At 45.8% G+C, this 21812-nt stretch overlaps 1 pseudogene; it reads right to left on the bottom strand.

Moving 5' to 3' along the window:
• Positions 1 to 26: 26 nt before the first annotated feature.
• On the bottom strand, positions 27 to 17268 carry LOC112222522 (annotated as a pseudogene).
• Between the last annotated feature and the right edge of the window lie 4544 nt (positions 17269 to 21812).

The following is a 21812-nucleotide window of genomic DNA, read 5'->3' as shown; positions in this document are numbered from 1 at the left end:
GGCTGGGTTCACCGGGGACACCTGGGCTGGGTTCACCGGAGACACCTGGGCTGGGTTCACCGGAGACACCTGGGCTGGGTTCACCGGAGACACCTGGGCTGGGTTCACCGGAGACACCTGGGCTGGGTTCACCGGAGACACCTGGGCTGGGTTCACCGGAGACACCTGGGCTGGGTTCACCGGAGACACCTGGGCTGGGTTCACCGGAGACACCTGGGCTGGGTTCACCGGAGACACCTGGGCTGGGTTCACCGGAGACACCTGGGCTGGGTTCACCGGAGACACCTGGGCTGGGTTGTTTCATCTGTGTGCTTTACTGAACACACGTTACAAATTCAAAACACACACAGGAAAAAAAATATACAAAAGGTCCTTTATTTTTCTAACAAGCATTAAATAACTTAAAATAAATTCCAATGATCAAGTATAAAAATACAAATCTACAAAAATAAATGACCTCATTGTTCAGCACAATGATTGGTTCTCCTAAAGGTTGTGTGAATTGCTTTCAAATTTGCCCTCTCCTCGTCTTCTCCCCTGCATTGAATAAAAAACACTTAACTGAAATAGTGGAAGCTCATCATTAGGCTGGCTTTTGCCTGGTCAAGGTGAGGACAGATTTGTAAGTAATTAGAAAGAGCCTATGTCCCATGTTTCAGGTCCTCCAGCTGAAGGGTACAGCAGAAGCCTGGCCCGGAGCAGGGATGACCACTCCCTGTCTCTGAAATTCTCTCAAGACGTCCAGGATAGAGTCCAGTTCCAGATGGAAGACCTCCAGCTCCCGGGTCTTCCCTTGAGCCAGCCTCCTCCAACGCTCCACCTCAGACTGCTGCTCAGCCTCCACCACCAGCCGAGTCTGACCTATCACCTGCAGGATGGCACATGGGCATATGTGTTATTCAGTGTGTGTGTGTGTGTGTGTATTTACCTGCAGCAGCTCTTTCTTCCTCTCTGTGTGTGTATGTTCACCTGCTGGAGCTCTTTCTCCCTCTGAGTGTGTCGTAGCTCCATGATGTGGATCTTTCTCTCCAGGCTAGTGAAGTGTCTGAGCTCTGGCACTCCTTGGCCTGCTTCAGCTCCTCCAACAGTCTTGTCAGCTAAACAGAGCGTTAAAGAGATGAAGCAAGCATTAATGTTGAGCTTTCCCCAGGAAATACAGTCCGGTCTGGATAATAAAGCGATGCTTTGCCTTCTTAACAACACTATCAACAAGGCAGGTCCTACAGGCCCTAGTTTTGCCGCAGCTTAACTACTGTTCAGTCGTGTGGTCAGGTGCCACCAAAAAGGACTTAGGAAAATTGCAATTGGCTCAGAACAGGGCAGCATGGCTGGACCTTGGATGTACAGAAAGAGCTGGTATTAATAATATGCATGTCAATCTCTCCTGACTCAAAGTGGAGGAGAGATTGACTTCATCACTACTTGTATTTATGAGAGGTATTGACATGTTGAATGCACTGAGCTGTCTGTCTAAACTACTGGCACACAGTTCAGACACCCATGCATACCCCACAAGACATGCCACAAGAGGTCTCTTCACAGTCCAAGTCCAGAACAGACAATGGGAGGCACACAGTACTACATAGAGCCATGACTGCATGGAACTCTATTCCACATCAAGTAACTGACGCAAGCAGTAAAATTAGATTTAAAAAACATAAATAAAAACACCTTATGGAACAGCGGGGACTGTAAAGCAACACAAACATTGGCAGACATGCATACACACACGATAACATACACATGGATTTAGTACTGTAGATAAGTGGTAGTGGTGGAGTAGGGGCCTGAGGGCACACAGTGTGTTGTGAAATCTGTGAATATATTGTAATGTTTGAAAATTGTATTAAATGCCTTAATTTTGCTGAACACCAGGAAGAGTAGCTGCTGCTTTGGCAGAATCTAATGGGGATCCATAATAACTACAAATGTTTCCTTGCAATGACACTTCAAGTACTAGTGTGTTGATGAAGTTGTGAATGTGTGACGGGACAATAAATGTTATCGGAATCACAAGTACCTGGTTCTGTAGGGTGTCCTCCCTCAGCTTGGACACAGCCAGAGCATCCTTGGTCCCCTGCAGTTCCTTCACATGGTCACGCAAATGCTGCACCATGATCTGAAGGTTTATTAAAACACACAAACCTGTTTATCCTGTTAATACGTTATACCTGGAACACCACCACCAATAACTTTCAGTTCACATGTGATTTGTCCATTGTGAGCCTTTACCTCCTGCGTGGTCACCTGATTGGTCAGTTCGGCCACTTTAGAGGAGGAGTGGGCGAGGGCGTGGCCGGTAAGCAGGTTCTCCAGCTCCCTCTGATGGTTAGCCCTGAGAGAGGACACCTGCTCTGCTGAATGCTGCTGTACCCTGCAGGACAGGTAGATACACCACCATGAATCATCTAGCATCTTCTAACCCAGCGCGCCAGAGGGGTAACTACTATGTTAGCTAGATTTACTCAGGATTTTCTAAAGCTAGCCAGCTTCAGCTAGCTTCACATTCCAGTTCAGGCTTCGTCCGTGACGGTGGATATTGCTTGTCCACCTGCCACCAACTCTAGCAGGCTTGTAAGTGTGTGTGCATGTCACACGTGGCTAGCCAAACGCTGAAGTCTTCATTGAGACAATGCTGAAACATCAATCCATGTCCGAGTCAGTGCCACATTTTTCATTTACGCAGAGATCAAAATGAAAGAAAAGTTCTTACAAATTAATCAGGATATGGTGTAAAACAGGGTTTCAGAAGGGTGCTACTAATTACCTCAAACAGGTACCCAAAACAACACAAAAGAACACAAAACCACCACACACTGGCAGCCAAAAGAGCACAAAATCACCACAAACTGGCAGCCAAAACTACACAAAACCACCCAAATGATCAGCTCAGGTTCACGTTTCGGTGTCGATAATGGCTTGGTCGACTGTGTATTTTAGTGACGCTGATTAGATTTCATATGATGATGTCATGAAACAGCCAGGCCAAGCTGCTACTAAACCTCTGCTGCCCTTCCTCATTTAACACAATACAGCCCGATACAACTGGATTCACTACAAACAGTAACACACTCACTTTCCCGTTGAACTCGTCATCTTTTTCTCAAATCCACAGGACATAAAAAGAACATAGGAGGTAAGATGGATATAGATTGAGACATGACATGTAGTATTTTCATATTTTAGTATAGGCTTTTCATATTCTTTTGAAAATCCTGTTCTTCTCAGAAGATTTCTCACGAAAACAAGCATCTCTAAAAGGTCAACAGAGCACTGAGCAGATACCAAGCTTTTTATTTTCAAAGCCTTTTAATTCAGCTTGTGTAATGCTAATTTTGCGACCCACGGAAACAATTATCCTCCTTCAATGAGATTACCTGTGATTAGTATGTAGATCAGTGTGTCCTGTCTGTTGATGCGTACAGATGTTGGTACAAGGTGCTGCCAACACCAGATGACCAGGGACGCTGTCTGTGTTCTGAATGGCAACCTATTCCCTTTAATGTGCACTGCTTTTGACCAGAGATGTTTTAGGCACATTTGGGTTGTTTTGGGGTGATTAGTAGGACCCTTTTAGAAGTGCCTTCTTCATTAGATTGTTTATCGTTAATGCCGTCTTTGGTGTGCTTATCAACACATGAGCACCTTCCGGCGCCGACAGAGCGCCGACAGAGATGGCCGCCTCGCTTCGCGTTCCTAGGAAACTATGCAGTTTTTTGTTTTTTTACGTATTATTTCTTACATTAGTACCCCAGGTCATCTTAGGTTTCATTACATACAGTCGAGAAGAACTACTGAATATAAGATCAGCGTCAACTCACCATCAGTACGACCAAGAATATGTTTTTCGCGACGCGGATCCTGTGTTCTGCCTTACAAACAGGACAACGGAGTGGATCCCATGCAGCGACCCAAAAAAACGACTCCGAAAAAGAGGGAAACGAGGCGGTCTTCTGGTCAGACTCCGGAGACGGGCACACCGTGCACCACTCCCTAGCATTCTTCTTGCCAATGTCCAGTCTCTTGACAACAAGGTTGATGAAATCCGAGCAAGGGTAGCATTCCAGAGGGACATCAGAGACTGTAACGTTCTTTGCTTCACGGAAACATGGCTCACTGGAGAGACGCTATCCGAGGCGGTGCAGCCAGCGGGTTTCTCCACGCATCGCGCCGACAGAAACAAACCTCTTTCTGGTAAGAAGAGGGGCGGGGGCGTATGGCTTATGGCCAACGAGACATGGTGTGATGAAAGAAACATACAGGAACTCAAATTCTTCTGTTCACCTGATTTAGAATTCCTCACAATCAAATGTAGACCGCATTATCTACCAAGAGAATTCTCTTCGATTATAATCACAGCTGTATATATCCCCCCCCAAGCAGACACATCGATGGCTCTGAACGAACTTTATTCAACTCTTTGCAAACTGGAAACCATTTATCCGGAGGCTGCATTCATTGTAGCTGGGGATTTTAACAAGGCTAATCTGAAAACAAGACTCCCTAAATTTTATCAGCATATCGATTGCGCAACCAGGGGTGGAAAGCCCTTGGATCATTGTTACTCTAACTTCCGCGACGCATATAAGGCCCTGCCCCGCCCCCCTTTCGGAAAAGCTGACCACGACTCCATTTTGTTGATCCCTGCCTACAGACAGAAACTAAAACAAGAGGCTCCCACGCTGAGGTCTGTCCAACGCTGGTCCGACCAAGCTGACTCCACACTCCAAGACTGCTTCCATCACGTGGACTGGGATATGTTTCGTATTGCGTCAGATAACAACATTGACGAATACACTGATTCGGTGTGCGAGTTCATTAGAACGTGCGTTGAAGATGTCGTTCCCATAGCAACGATTAAAACATTCCCTAACCAGAAACCGTGGATTGATGGCAGCATTCGCGTGAAACTGAAAGCGCAAACCACTGCTTTTAATCAGGGCAAGGTGTCTGGTAACATGACCGAATACAAACAGTGCAGCTATTCCCTCCGCAAGGCTATCAAACAAGCTAAGCGTCAGTACAGAGACAAAGTAGAATCTCAATTCAACGGCTCAGACACAAGAGGCATGTGGCAGGGTCTACAGTCAATCACGGACTACAGGAAGAAATCCAGCCCAGTCACGGACCAGGATGTCTTGCTCCCAGGCAGACTAAATAACTTTTTTGCCCGCTTTGAGGACAATACAGTGCCACTGACACGGCCTGCAACGAAAACATGCGGTCTCTCCTTCACTGCAGCCGAGGTGTGTAAGACATTTAAACGTGTTAACCCTCGCAAGGCTGCAGGCCCAGACGGCATCCCCAGCCGCGCCCTCAGAGCATGCGCAGACCAGCTGGCCGGTGTGTTTACGGACATATTCAATCAATCCCTATACCAGTCTGCTGTTCTCACATGCTTCAAGAGGGCCACCATTGTTCCTGTTCCCAAGAAAGCTAAGGTAACTGAGCTAAACGACTACCGCCCCGTAGCACTCACTTCCGTCATCATGAAGTGCTTTGAGAGACTAGTCAAGGACCATATCACCTCCACCCTACCTGACACCCTAGACCCACTCCAATTTGCTTACCGTCCAAATAGGTCCACAGACGATGCAATCTCAACCACACTGCACACTGCCCTAACCCATCTGGACAAGAGGAATACCTATGTGAGAATGCTGTTCATCGACTACAGCTCGGCATTCAACACCATAGTACCCTCCAAGCTCGTCATCAAGCTCGAGACCCTGGGTCTCGACCCCGCCCTGTGCAACTGGGTACTGAACTTCCTGACGGGCCGCCCCCAGGTGGTGAGGGTAGGCAACAACATCTCCTCCCCGCTGATCCTCAACACTGGGGCCCCACAAGGGTGCGTTCTGAGCCCTCTCCTGTACTCCCTGTTCACCCACGACTGCGTGGCCACGCACACCTCCAACTCAATCATCAAGTTTGCGGACGACACAACAGTGGTAGGCTTGATTACCAACAACGACGAGACGGCCTACAGGGAGGAGGTGAGGGCCCTCGGAGTGTGGTGTCAGGAAAATAACCTCACACTCAACGTCAACAAAACTAAGGAGATGATTGTGGACTTCAGGAAACAGCAGAGGGAACACCCCCCTATCCACATCGATGGAACAGTAGTGGAGAGGGTAGCAAGTTTTAAGTTCCTCGGCATACACATCACAGACAAACTGAATTGGTCCACTCACACAGACAGCATCGTGAAGAAGGCACAGCAGCGCCTCTTCAACCTCAGGAGGCTGAAGAAATTCGGCTTGTCACCAAAAGCACTCACAAACTTCTACTGATGCACAATCGAGAGCATCCTGGCGGGCTGTATCACCGCCTGGTACGGCAACTGCTCCGCCCACAACCGTAAGGCTCTCCAGAGGGTAGTGAGGTCTGCACAACGCATCACCGGGAGCAAACTACCTGCCCTCCAGGACACCTACACCACCCGATGTTACAGGAAGGCCATAAAGATCATCAAGGACATCAACCACCCGAGCCACTGCCTGTTCACCCCGCTATCATCCAGAAGGCGAGGTCAGTACAGGTGCATCAAAGCTGGGACCGAGAGACTGAAAAACAGCTTCTATCTCAAGGCCATCAGACTGTTAAACAGCCACCACTAACATTGAGTGGCTGCTGCCAACACACTGACACTGACACTGACTCAACTCCAGCCACTTTAATAATGGGAATTGATGGGAAATGATGTAAATATATCACTAGCCACTTTAAACAATGCTACCCTATATAATGTTACTTACCCTACATTATTCATCTCATATGCATACGTATATACTGTACTCTATATCATCGACTGCATCCTTATGTAATACATGTATCACTAGCCACTTTAACTATGCCACTTTGTTTACATACTCATCTCATATGTATATACTGTACTCGATACCATCTACTGTATCTTGCCTATGCTGCTCTGTACCATCACTCATTCATATATCCTTATGTACATATTCTTTATCCCCTTACACTGTGTATAAGACAGTAGTTTTGGAATTGTTAGTTAGATTACTTGTTGGTTATTACTGCATTGTCGGAACTAGAAGCACAAGCATTTCGCTACACTCGCATTAACATCTGCTAACCATGTGTATGTGACAAATAAAATTTGATTTGATTTGATTTTCCCCCACTCCTATTGATAAAACACTCCTATTGATAAAACACTCCTATTGATTAAACACTCCTATTGATTAAACACTCCTATTGATAAAACACTCCTATTGATTAAACACTCCTATTGATTAAACACTCCTATTGATAAAACACTCCTATTGATAAAACACTCCTATTGATAAAACACTCCTATTGATACAACACTCCTATTGATAAAACACTCCTATTGATACAACACTCCTATTGATAAAACACTCCTATTGATACAACACTCCTATTGATACAACACTCCTATTGATACAACACTCCTATTGATAAAACACTCCTATTGATAAAACTGTCTTCTTTGCATGTTCATGCCCGTCTCAAAATACAACACTGCCCCTTTAAGGCTCTCCTGGACGCATCACTGGGGGCAGGACACCTACAGTAACCGATGTCACAGGGAGGCCAAAAAGATCATCAAGGACCACAACCACCCGAGCCACTGCCTGTTCACCCCGCTACCATCCAGAAGGCGAGGTCAGTACAGGTGCATCAAAGCTGGGACCGAGAGACTGAAAAGCAGCTTCTATTTCAAGGCCATCAGACTGTTAAACAGCCGTCACTAACAGGAGAGGCCTACCTACAGACTTGAAATCATTGGCCACTTTAATAAATGGAACACTAGTCACTTTAATAATGTTGTTTACCTATCTTGCATTACTCATATGTATATACTGTATTTTATACCATCTATTGCATCTTGCCTATGCCACTCGGTCATTGCTCATCCATATATTTATATGTATATATTCTTATTCCATCCTTTTACTTACATTTGTGTGTATTAGGTAGTTGTTGTGGAATTGTTAGATTACATGTTGATATTTCTACACTGTCGGAACTAAAAGCACAAGCATTTCAGCAGGTAGCCTGGGGGTTAGAGTGTTGGACTAGTAACCGAAAGGTTGAAAGATTGAATCCCCGAGCTGGCAAAGTAAAAATCTGTCGTTCTGCCCCGGAACAAGGCAGTTCACCCACTTTTCCTAGACCAGTTCACCCACTGTTCCTAGACCAGTTCACCCACTGTTCCTAGACCAGTTAACCCACTGTTCCTAGACCAGTTAACCCACTGTTCCTAGACCAGTTAACCCACTGTTCCTAGACCAGTTCACCCACTGTTCCTAGGCCAGTTAACCCACTGTTCCTAGACCAGTTAACCCACTGTTCCTAGACCAGTTAACCCACTGTTCCTAGACCAGTTAACCCACTGTTCCTAGACCAATTAACCCACTGTTCCTAGACCAATTAACCCACTGTTCCTAGACCAGTTAACCCACTGTTCCTAGACCAGTTCACCCACTGTTCCTAGACCAGTTCACCCACTGTTCCTAGGCCGTCATTGAAAATAAGAATTTGTTCTGACTTGCCTAGTTAAATATTTTTTTATTTTTGTTGCTATACCACCAATGGCATCTGCTAACCATGTGTATGTGACCAATGGCATCTGCTAACCATGTGTATGTGACCAATGGCATCTGCTAACCATGTGTATGTGACCAATGGCATCTGCTAACCATGTGTATGTGACCAATGGCATCTGCTAACCATGTGTATGTGACCAATGGCATCTGCTAACCATGTGTATGTGACCAATGGCATCTGCTAACCATGTGTAAGTGATTTGGAGGACAGTTGGCCACTCTTGGTAGTCTATAAAATATTGCAACATTACAATCACAACTAAATTATTTTTATGTATTTATAAAATAATTCCCTTCAGGTCTCGAAAATAAGGGCGTCTCATCGTTCCTGGGACGAAAAAAATGTCCTCAAAACAGACTCTGGGACAATAGATCCAAAATAAATACAACAGCTGCACATACAATTTAAAAAGCAATGAGGCTGACGAAACAGATCAGACCATTTAGCTTAAAATGTTGATAACGTTTTATTTCTTCATATTATAAGCTCAACAATAAACTAGGTAGGAATATTTCAGTATGTCTGTATGGAGGAAACTGAACAATGTTCTACCAATGAGTCAGGCACCTCTATAACCACTGAACTACTGGAGTCCTTTGTACTGGAAGGTGTTATTGTGGCACTAAATAAAGCATTCAGCCTGTGCGGCTACAGCCTGCAGTACCACCCTCTCCTACAGCCTGCAGTACCACCCTCTCCTTGTCCTCTGCAGCTCCAGACGCAGCCTTAAACCCTCGCTCTCCTGCAGCACCCCTGAGATGTGGCTCCCAGAGAACGCTGTGGGCTGGTAGTCCTTCTCATCCTGAGTGGGAGGGAAGGTTGCGGTCTCTCCCACTGTGCCTCCCCTCTCCCCTGGGGTAGCCACCACCATGGGTCCTTTGGACCTGGCCGCCTGCCGCCTGGCCTCCCCAGGCCCAACACAGCCCTCTGATCTGGGGCCAGGGCCACACAGCATGGTCTTCCTCTCCCTCTGGAGTCTCTCCACGGTGCGACTCAGCTCCTGGACGCTGTGGGTCTTGGCTGACAGCTCCTGGACGCTGTGGGTCTTGGCTGACAGATCCTGGACGCTGTGGGTCTTGGCTGACAGCTCCTGGACGCTGTGGGTCTTGGCTGACAGCTCCTGGACGCTGTGTGTCTTGGCTGACAGCTCCTGGATGCTGCGGGTCTTGGCTGACAGCTCCTGGACGCTGTGGGTCTTGGCTGACAGCTCCTGGATGCTGTGGGTCTTGGCTGACAGCTCCTGGACGCTGTGGGTCTTGGCTGACAGCTCCTGGATGCTGTGGGTCTTGGCTAACAGCCCCTGGTCAAGTCTCTCTATCCGGACCCCCAGGGCCGTCTCTGCTTGGTGCTGGGACGAGCTGCGTTGGGGGGCTCTCTCTGGCTCGGTGGTAGACGGATTTAATTTATTCAAATAAAATACATATGCTCCAGGTAACATTACATACATTTAAAACAATTATCCAGGATTAATTATTAAGACTTATTTCCTCTTAGGTGGGCTAAGTAGACAAGAAGGCAGGTAGACAAGAGAGAGGTAGGTCTACCTGTGCCTGTTGTGTGAGCTGCTCCTGTAGGGAGTGGACCTCAGCTTGTAGGATTCTCCCTCTACTCTGATGGTTCTCCTTCAGGAGCTCCAGTTCCTGCTGCAGGGAGCAGACCTGGGCCTGCCAGACCCCAGGTGACCAGGTCTGGACCGGGTGTTTCTGGGTGAACTGCTGCTCCAGATCACTGATCTGCTGCTCATCCTGGAGCTACAACCACACACACTGTAAATTAGTCTACTTTTATATTTAGTGGATGTATTTCCATTTCCATTGAATCCATTGAATTTATTGATCTCAACACATCTCGTGAGAAAAAGCTTATTTTATTCTCCCATGTGCAGTGTTGGTGTAATGATACATTAAGACTAATGACATCACACATTTGGAAAGGACAAATATTTTACAGAGGATGAATCACTGATATCCCCAAGGTCTCCACCGTGAGTGTCGGACAGAACTGTCAATTCAAGTGTTGTACAAGGCTGTTGGAACTTGCCCTCTGACCCCTCTCTGAAAAGACATGACTAGAACTGGGGGAACAGCGAGGACTCATCACCCTGTTCTTATCTTTCCTTTGTGTGAGAGAGGACATTCAGTGTTTTGTGTTGCGGATGAACATCTTCAGCTAAGTGGCAGTTTGAAGCGGTTGTGTTAACAGCAAGGCCATGTATGTTCGGAGTAAGTCGCTGTAAGTATGTGTAGAGTGCTAATTGGTACAGGACTGAGGGCTAGTGACAGGGAATGGTAACACAGAGTTGTATGAGTACATAACAGTGCCACTCAGCTGAGAGTATGGACAGACCTTAATCTGCTCGTACTGCTGTTCCATGGCTCGGAGGCTGCATTTGACCTCGTCGTCATGGCTCTCTAGCTCCACCTCCAGCCTCTGGATGTGCCGCTCCAATAGGGTCCTGGTCTGAGTGGGCGGGGAGCTCTTGGCCCCTCCATCCTCCTCCACTGCAGGTGCGTTGGCTGCGCTGAGCGCTGGGAGGGAGTTAGGGTTCCTCTGTCTGATAGTCTTCACCATCTCTTTCACCTGGGAGAGGGGGAACAGAAATATGGCATGAGTCACGAGAGAAAGGAGAGGTATGCCGCTATTCAGGGATACATGCACGCACACACACACACAGGAAATATTTCTCAACTGACTCACCTGTCGTTCTAGGTCCTTTATCCTCTTAGCGTCTCCAGCTCGCTCTTTAGTCTTACTCTGATTGGCTCTCTTCCCCACCCCCATCTTCAGCTTTTCCACCTGATTGGAGGAACAAACATTTAATTCAAAATACTGACCTACAGCAAATGACAGTAATACAATACACATTCTCAAATAAGGTTGAGTTGGTCCTACCTGCTCTGTGCGTTTGGGTCCTACCTGCTCTGTGTGTTTGGGTCCTACCTGCTCTGTAAGTTTGGGTCCTACCTGCTCTGTGTGTTTGGGTCCTACCTGCTCTGTGAGTTTGGGGTCCTACCTGCTCTGTGCGTTTGGGTCCAACCTGCTCTGTGCGTTTGGGTCCTACCTGCTCTGTGCGTTTGGGTCCTACCTGCTCTGTGCTTTGGGGTCCTACATGCTCTGTGCATTTGGGTCCTACCTGCTCTGTGCGTTTGGGTCCTACCTGCTCTGTGAGTTTGAATCCTACCTGCTCTGTGAGTTTGGGTCATACCTGCTCTGTGAGTTTGGGGTCCTACCTGCTCTGTGAGTTTGGGTCCTACCTGCTCTGTGAGTTTGGGTCCTACCTGCTCTGTGCTTTGGGATCCTACCTGCTCTGTGGGTTTGGGGTCCTACCTGCTCTGTGCTTTGGGGTCCTACCTGCTCTGTGCTTTGGGGTCCTACCTGCTCTGTGCGTTTGGGTCCTACCTGCTCTGTGAGTTTGGGTCCTACCTGATCTGTGAGTTTGGGTCCTACCTGCTCTGTGAGTTTGGGTCCTACCTGCTCTGTGCTTTGGGGTCCTACCTGCTCTGTGAGTTTGGGACCTACCTGCTCTGTGCGTTTGGGTCCTACCTGCTCTGTGCTTTGGGGTCCTACCTGCTCTGTGAGTTTGGGTCCTACCTGCTCTGTGCGTTTGGGTCCTACCTGCTCTGTGCTTTGGGTTCCTACCTGCTCTGTGCTTTGGGGTCCTACCTGCTCTGTGCGTTTGGGTCCTACCTGCTCTGTGCGTTTGGGTCCTACCTGCTCTGTGCGTTTGGTCCTACCTGCTCTGTGCTTTGGGGTCCTACCTGCTCTGTGCGTTTGGGTCCTACCTGCTCTGTGCTTTGGGGTCCTACCTGCTCTGTGATTTGGGGTCCTACCTGCTCTGTGCTTTGGGTTACTACCTGCTGTGAGTTTGGGTCCTACCTGCTCTGTGCTTTGGGGTCCTACCTGCTCTGTGCTTTGGGGTCCTACCTGCTCTGTGCTTTGGGGTCCTACCTGCTCTGGTAGTTTGGGTCCTACCTGCTCTGTGAGTTTGGGTCCTACCTGCTCTGTGCGTTTGGGTCCTACCTGCTCTGTGAGTTTGGGTCCTACCTGCTCTGTGAGTTTGGGTCCTACCTGCTCTGTGCGTTTGGGGTCCTACCTGCTCTGTGCATTTGGGTCCTACCTGCTCTGTGAGTTTGGGTCCTACCTGCTCTGTGCATTTGGGTCCTACCTGCTCTGTGCGTTTGGGTCCTACCTGGTCTGTGTGTTTGGCTCCTACCTGCTCTGTGAGTTTGGGTCCTACCTGCTCTGTGAGTTTGGGTCCTACCTGCTCTGTGCGTTTGGGTCCTACCTGCTCTGTGAGTTTGGGACCTACCTGCTCTGAGCTTTGGGATCCTACCTGCTCTGTGCTTTGGGGTCCTACCTGCTCTGTGCTTTGGGGTCCTACCTGCTCTGTGCATTTGGGTCCTACCTGCTCTGTGAGTTTGGGTCCTACCTGCTCTGTGCGTTTGGGTCCTACCTGCTCTGTGTGTTTGGCTCCTACCTGCTCTGTGAGTTTGGGTCCTACCTGCTCTGTGAGTTTGGGTCCTACCTGCTCTGTGCGTTTGGGTCCTACCTGCTCTGTGAGTTTGGGACCTACCTGCTCTGAGCTTTGGGGTCCTACCTGCTCTGTGCTTTGGGGTCCTACCTGCTCTGAGCTTTGGGGTCCTACCTGCTCTGTGCTTTGGGGTCCTACCTGCTTTGTGCTTTGGGGTCCTACCTGCTCTGTGCATTTGGGTCCTACCTGCTCTGTGAGTTTGTGTGTGTCTGCGGTGGCAGCCCTAAGTCTGGCAGAGTCTCTGTCCAGCAGCTCCTGGTTCTCAGCATACCACTCCTTATGCCGGTCCTCTGCCACCTGCAGCTCAAAGCTCTTATCCCCTGGCAGAGACAAGGACAATACAGACAGCATGTCTGAGTTCCACTTGACTGTCAACCACAACAATGGAATGTTTTAACAGAGGTTTAAAACACACATCTGTAAAAGTTACTGGATTTGAAACAGGGAACATTGTCCTTTGGGAGTAGAAACAAGAGGTTTGATTCCACAGTCAAGCCTCCATGTCTCTCACACACTAACCTGAGGTGTAGACGACCTGCGCTTTGTCCAGGTCTCTCTCTTTCCTCATCATTTGAAGTTCCACCTCCACAGCCTGTGAGTCTCCTCCACCAGTCTCTCTTCAGTCCTCTGCACGCACGCACACACGCACACTGTCGAAGGTGAGACTGGTCCTTCCCTTTTAAGATGAGTTGATTGTTTCATCTCCAAAGCAACATCTAGGCCTTCCTTTTAGAGGTGGTTGTGTGACATGACTGAACACTCACCTGTGCTGCCTGCATCTGGCCCAGCAGCTGTGTGATGCGCTGAATATGGGCCATACAGCCTACATTACCCACAGTCCTCGGCGAGTTGCTCATCTGCTCCGTGGGCATAAATAAGCATCAGTGTTAACATTCAATGACGTGGATAGGTACGTGTCTGTGCAGATGTATGTGTCAACTCACTTGGTAAGGGCCAGTTAGTTTAGCAGCCTTTGGTTCTCTGTGAACATGGCCTCTTCATTGAGTTTACTCTGAGCCAGAAGAGCCTTCATCTGCAGGTACAACTTCTCATTCTCCTGTTACCCACACACACCGCAAGGAGAGAGAGAGAATCACATTAAATGTCTCAACTATAGGCCCATCTGGGTAAATTAGTTTGATCAGAAATACCTGTTCTACGCATTTAACCTACATAAAATCAAACTTGAAAGGAATATGACTAGAAGCTGTGAGATGAGGGAATGTATTCAGCATGCCTAATTAAGAACTGCTACAGTTCCACCTTGGTGGTGTGTGTACTGTAGCCACTGATTCTAGGAGCTCTGCTGTAGGCTCTGTAATTATGAAAGGTTTTGACAGTGTTGCTAAGCTGCTCACAATCTGGAGGAAAAAAGGCTAACTGTGCTGCCTGCTACAAACCCACACCCCCCACTGGAATTAAGTCAGTGAACAGAGGAATTCCATTACCCTGAAAAGTGGCCTGTATATATAACCTCCGCAGTCGCAGAGACTGTGGGTAATTGGGATGGATTCAAAGCCAATGAGTCACCGCCAGCCTGGTGCTGAACAAATGCAGTACAATTAAGTCTTGTTTCCTTAAAACACAGACTGGAAGAGAAAAGACCAAGAGAGACGGCCAAACAATCACAGTAGACAGAGACAAACAGACATGTGTACACACCAGCTGGTATCCCTGGACGATGGTCTCCTGTTCCTTCACCTCTTTCTCTATCAGTCTGAGTTTGTCCTCCGTGAGGGGGTCCAAGTGCCCGTCCAGACCGCAACCCAACCGGCCCTTCTTCCTGCTGTTGGCCTCCTCTGTACTGTGCAGCTGAAACACAAGGGACAAGACTCACAAGTACACATCACAAATAACACACAAGTGATGTATGCATCTACTACAGTTTTGAGTTCACAAAATACAGTTTGAGCTAATTTAACTGGCCTTCAGTGGATGGCAGAGATATCTTAGATAACATGCTATTGTTTAATTGAATGTTTTATTTTGCTCCTGTGTCAGCTGGGTCCTTCACAACTGCTTTTTTCAATAGCTTGAATAACAGTATTACAAAAGCCAGACACACAAAGCAGCTAAATAAAATGAGCAGTGCCATAGCAACAGGAGTGCTGACGTAGGGCTTTTTAAAAAAGTGGTTAATGTGAACCTAACTCACAGCTAAAACATTTAAAGAAAGCAATCCAATGTTATTTGTTGCCTAGACTTTACTGCATATGACACTCAAGTTGAGAAAAAAACAATACGCTAATCTGGCAGTTAACCTTGATAGCCTTTATAAAAAATAGAATGCTTGTGACCACACACATCAATATTGCACTTGGGAAAAAAACATCTTAATGTAGAAATAGAATGAAACAAACAGCCATTCTATTTTTGCTCTATTATAGTGGCCACTACAGACATCGATCAAGTGCACAAGGCTACATGTGTGCAAAAAATAATCCCCCTCACACACACACACACACACACACGCGTTACTGTCAAGTTAAACACAATTAAAAACAATATCTTTGGGCTACACTGCACATTATTACATTGTACACGTTCTGCCTGTGGACATCTGTTCTACAATGTGCCAGTAAAAGTGAGAAAGAGGGAAAGTGTGTTGTGTTTCTTTCACCTCTATAGAGGCATCCAGTTTAAGCCAGGCCCAGCTCCAGCTACACTCGATCCCTGAATCCATTTGTTTAACAAGCAACGCCTCATTTTCAACTAATTCTCTCATTCTAAAAATGTACCACATACTGTAGAGGGAAAACATTAGTTAACAGATAGTAGTTAGTTCGTTAGCTAGTTAACATTTCACACAGATTGCCAGGGTCCAGTAAGCAAACTAAAGCGTTATAACACCATAAACTCAATTATTTGATCAGATAAGTTGGGTAATGTTGCTCAACATTTTTCTCTCTAGCTAACGGAGAATTCGATCCAGCTAACAAGATACTTAACAATGCTAATACTTGTTCCACCACACTTTCTCCCTCACCTCAAACTTTCAAAATATCAGTCGTTTTCCGGTTACAGCTCATGAAGTACGCTTCATCACTTTCTCACCCCCGTCTCCGTGGTCAGGCTTCTCACCTAAAGTTTACCTCTTCGTTATCGTTCATCGGATCTACACTAATCATGTAGGTCACTTATTTTGGACAACAGGGCAAATTTCGCCAAAAGGTGACTAATTTGCATCCCTGAGACGACATAAGATCCAAACTAAAATCAGTCAATCAGACTTATGATAGAGCAAGGAGCAGTCAGCTGGGTTGGACAAGTCAACAAAGTAAAAGTCACACCCCTATCATATGACCAGGTGAATGGAGAAAAACGTCATACTTATCTGAAAAGAAATTGCAGCACACTGATGAACGAACTTGTTGCATCACAGACTGAAAAACTACTCCAGTATGTTGACTTACTTTCCTCTCTGATGGACACTCAGTCTCCTGAGTCTGGCTGGCTTCCTGTTGACCTTTGGTTTCCCAGGAGACAGTGTGACTGGTATCCTGGTGACCTCTCATCTTCATCTGATGTTGCTGCTGGAAGAAGGCAGCGAAGGACTGAACCACTGCCACCAGCTCGCTGCTCACACTCAGACCAACACAGTCTGGACTTAAAGAACAACCACACATCAACATTTAGCCAACATTAAGGCGGCGAAGGACTGACACCCACCATCAGACCACCACAGGCTGGACCTGGTAGAAGTACAACCACATAGCAACATTAGTATGAATCAGGAGTACAACCACACATCAACATTAGTCAGGATTAGGAGTACAACCACACAGCAACATTAGTCTGGATCAGGACTACAACCACACAGCAACATCAGTCTGTATCAGGAGTACAACCACACAGCAACTTTAGTCCTCGATCAGGAGTTCAACCACACAGCAACATTAGTCTGATCAGGAGTCCAACCACACAGCAACATTAGTCTGATCAGGAGTCCAACCACACAGCAACATTAGTATGGATCAGAAGTACAACCACACAGCAACGTGGTAAATGTTAGTGTTATGAATTGTACTGTAGTACTGTTATGTGCTATACTACTTAGATATAGTTCTAACTCTGATACAACTAGAGGTCAACCGATTAATCGGAATGGCCGATTAATTAGGGCCGATTTCAGGTTTTCAAAGAAATCGGTAATCTGCATTTTTGGACACCGATCATGGTCGATTACATTGCACTCCACGAGGAGACTGCGTGGCAGGCAGACTACCTGTTACGCGAGTGCAGCAAGGAGCCAAGGTAAGGTGCTAGCTAGCATTAAACTTATCTTACAAAAACAATCAATCTTAACATAATCACTAGTTAACTACACATGATTGATGGTATTACTAGTTTATCTAGCTTGTCCTGCATTGCCTGTTAATTTATCATTGAATCATAGCCTACTTCGCCAAACGGGTGATTTAACAAGTGAATTCGCGAAAAAAGCACTGTCGTTGCACCAATGTGTACCCAACCATAAACATCAACACCTTTCTTAAAATCAATACACAAGTATATATTTTTAAACCTGCATATTTTGTTAATATTGCCTGCTAACATCAATTTATTTTAACTAGGGAAATTGTGTCACTTTTCTTGCGTTCTGTGCAACCGAGTCAGGGTATATGCAGCAGTTTGGGCCACCTGGCTCGTTGCAAACTGTGTGAAGACTATTTCTTTCTAACAAAGACAGCCAACCTCGCCAAATGGGGGATGATTTAACAAAAGCGCATTTGCGAAAAAAGCCCAATCGTTGAACAAATGTACATAACCATAAACATCAATGCTTTTCTTAATATCAATACACAGAAGTATATATTTTTAAATGTGCATATTTAGTTAAAAGAAATCCAGGTTAGCAGGCAATATTCAACTTGAGAAATTGTGTCACTTCTGTGGGATTCTGTGTTTTTGTAACGGCGTTCGTCTGTTGAAGGAGAGTCGGACCAAAATGCAGCGTGGTGGTTACTCATGTTCTTTAATGAAAAAATAGCGATACATGAAATAACTAAATAAATACAAAAACAACAAACGAAACGTGAAAACCTAATTACAGCCTATCTGGTGAACACTACACAGAGACAGGAACAATCACCCACAAAATACACAGTAAAACCCAGGCTACCTAAATATGGTTCCCAATCAGAGACAACGAGAATCACCTGACTCTGATTGAGAACCGCCTCAGGCAGCCAAGCCTATGCTAGACACACCCCTAATCAGCCACAATCCCAATGCCTACAAAAACCCCAATACGACAACACAATAAACCCATGTCACACCCTGGCCTGAACAAATAATTAAAGAAAACACAAAATACTAAGACCAAGGCGTGACAGTTTTACATTATAGCCATTACCATATATATGATTAAATATTATCTGATGTTGGCTGTGTGAAGTATCTGCATTCGTGCACTTGAGCATCATCATGATATTAAACAACTGCTTGCTACATCTACTTGCCTGTTTGTGTGTGTGACAAGAACTGAGTAACATGGTGTGACCTGCATGTTGCAAAACTGTAGATAACAGCCCAGCAGATGCTTTGTCCTTGTGTTTGTATGTAACAATATTGAGCACATGGTGTGACTTGCTGTATCTTACAAAGTTGTGGTTAATCAGTCATAGGGAGGGGTGGTCATCACGAGGTTTAACTGAGATGGAAAAATACTGAACAACACAATAGCAGGAACTGAGCAACTGTTATAACTAGGCTGCGATACCAGAACAGTAAGAATCTATACATCGATGGAGGGAGGACTCCAAGAAGCGCCAAGAGGCAGGGACCCGCCTGAGCGCCTGCGATAGGCTGGGCAAGTCTAAACCATGCTCAGCCTCTACTGTGATAGACCAACAGACGGGTTGGAACAATGTCTATCACAGTATAAGAACAACTGTTTACGTACATCCTGTCAGTTCCCTGTTCTGCCCTGCGTGGTATTACAGTGAGCCTGTATATATGAAAGTTGCATTTGCCATTTATTGCTTAGCTAATAAAAAAGACATAGTATATAATCGGTGACTCATTGTTATATTTATCCTGATACCAGATTCGAATTTACGCAACTCTAACACTTCTCTTGCGTTCATTACACGCAGAGTCAGGGTATATGCAACAGTTTGGGCCGCCTGGCTCGTTGTGAAGTAATTTGCCAGAATTTTACGTAATTATGACACAACATTGAAAGTTGTGCAATGTAACAGGAATACTTAGGAAAGGTTCCGTATTTCACTGAAAGAGTAAACGTTTTGTTTTTGAAATGATAGTTTCCGGATTTGACCATATTAATGACCTAAGGCTTGTATTTCTGTGTGTTATTATGTTATAATTAAGTCTATGATTTGATATTTGATAGAGCAGTCTGACTGAGCGGTGGTAGGCAGCAGCAGGCTCATAAGCATTCATTAAAACAGCACTTTCGTGCGTTTGCCAGTAGCTCTTGTGCTTCAAGCATTGAGCTGTTTATGACTTCAAGCCTATCAACTCCAGAGATTAGGCTGGTGTAACTGATGTGAGATGGCTAGCTAGTTAGCGGGGTGCGCGCTAATAGCGTTTCAATCGGTGATGTCACTCGCTCTGAGACCTTGAAGTAGTTGTTCCCCTTGTTCTGCAAAGGCAGTGGGTTTTGTGCAGCGATGGGTAACGATGCTTCAAGGGTGGCTGTTGTCGATGTGTTCCTGGTTCGAGCCCAGGTAGGGGCGAGGAGAGGGACGGAAGCTATACTGTTACACTGCAATACTAAAGTGCCTATAAGAACATCCAATAGTCAAAGGTATATGAAATACAAATGGTATAGAGAGAAATAGTCCTATAAGTCCTATAATAACTACAACCTAAACTTCGTACCTGGGAATATTGAAGACTCATGTTAAAAGGAACCACCAGCTTTCATATGTTCTCATGTTCTGAGCAAGGACCTTTAACGTTAGCTTTTTTTACATGGCATATATTGCACTTTTACTTTCTTCTCCAACACTTTGTTTTTGCATTATTTAAACCAAATTGAACATGTTTCATTATTTATTTGAGGCTAAATTGATTTTATTGATGTATTGTATTAAGTTCAAATAAACGTTTTCATTCAGTATTGTTGTAATTGTCATTATTACAAATAAAAAATCAAATAAAAAATAAATAATAATAATAAAAATAAATAAAATTAAAAAAATATAAAATATAAAAAATATATATATAAAAAAAAGAGAAAAAAAAGAAATTGGCCGATTAATTGTTATCTGCTTTTTTTGGTCCTCCAATAATCGGTACCGTCGTTGAAAAGTCATAATCGGTCGACCTCTAGATACAACAGATATTTTTTTAAGCACACTTACAGTCACGATTTCCACCGAAGTTAGCTCCCCTGCCTGTTCGGGCGGGGCTCGGCGGTCGTCGTCACCGGCCTACTAGCTGCCACCGATCCCTTTTTCGTTGTCTGTTTGTTTTGTCTTATTAGTTGCACCTGTCTATTTTTGTGCTTGATTGGCTTCCTTTTTTATAGTACGTTTACCCGCCCTTGTTTCGTGCGGGATTACTCATATGTTACGTGTGTATGTTTTTGGTGTTCGTGCTCTGGACCTGGTACCCTGTTGTGTTGGGTTGGTCCACATTTTCCGCGCCCTGGTTTGTTGGGCATTATTTTTCTGTGCGATATTAAAAGTGCACGTCTTCCTATATGCTCTCTGCGCCTGATTCTTCCCTCAAGCACCAAGTTACCCATGACAATTACACCTACTAGCTTTGGTTGTCAATGTGTGAGGAGTTATTTTTCTCCTACCTTTATCTCTCTCTGAGAAGAGGGGGCTGAGGCTCTGGTAATTATTGCCATGTCACCGTCTACATTATAAATGATAATCACCTTTGATGCAAATCAAATCAAATGTTATTGGTCACATACACACATTTAGCAGATGTCTAGTGAAATTCTTGTGTTCCTAACAATGTAGTAGTAACCAACAATTCACAACAATACACACATCTAAAGGTAAAATAATGGAATGAAGAAATATATAAATATTAGGATGAGGCAGGTAGGTGTGAACGCCTGAATCAGTGTGGTTATGTATGGTAGGGTTTAGTGCTTATTAACAAGGGCTCCGTTCCTGTCCCTTACCTGCTGGCTTCTCTTGTTGCTGAGTTGAGTGGAGGTCAGGTCAGGAGCTGTCCTGATCCTGCTTCATCAGCTTCTGTACCTCCTCTCTGATGCTTCTGGGACGGGGGCCTGGGGAGGCCAGAGGAGTGTCTGGCTCTGCTGAGCGTCTTGGGCTTGGCTCACGGGATCTATTGCTTAAGGACTGGCCAGTCTTCTCTGGGCTGAGCTGGTTCCCACTGTGAACATACAGCTCATGTTAATGTTGTCCCACTCCATTCTGTACCTTCCAGACAGTGTCTGTTATCCTTCCCCACTACAGTCATGTGACAGACAACTGTAGACTCACCTAGCAGCCTCTGGTGTCGTCCATGCTGTCTGGTCGGATGGGACGCATCAGCTCCTCTGCAGTGGGCAGCTCTGAGAAAATACATCAAAGTCAATCAATCAGTCATGAATCAATCAGAAATTCAAGTCTATTTGTAACACCTCAACACAATCTTACAACTTCAAATGTACCATCTTGTCAGAATATGGATGGACATGACACAGATGGTCCAAAGGATCTAGCTCCAGTAGGATCTGACTGACAGCCTG

Source organism: Oncorhynchus tshawytscha, linkage group LG23 (assembly GCF_018296145.1).
Source record: "Oncorhynchus tshawytscha isolate Ot180627B linkage group LG23, Otsh_v2.0, whole genome shotgun sequence".
Classification (NCBI taxonomy): domain Eukaryota; kingdom Metazoa; phylum Chordata; class Actinopteri; order Salmoniformes; family Salmonidae; genus Oncorhynchus; species Oncorhynchus tshawytscha.
Note: the sequence above shows the minus strand (reverse complement) of the source record. Positions and strands in the feature narration are given on the sequence as shown.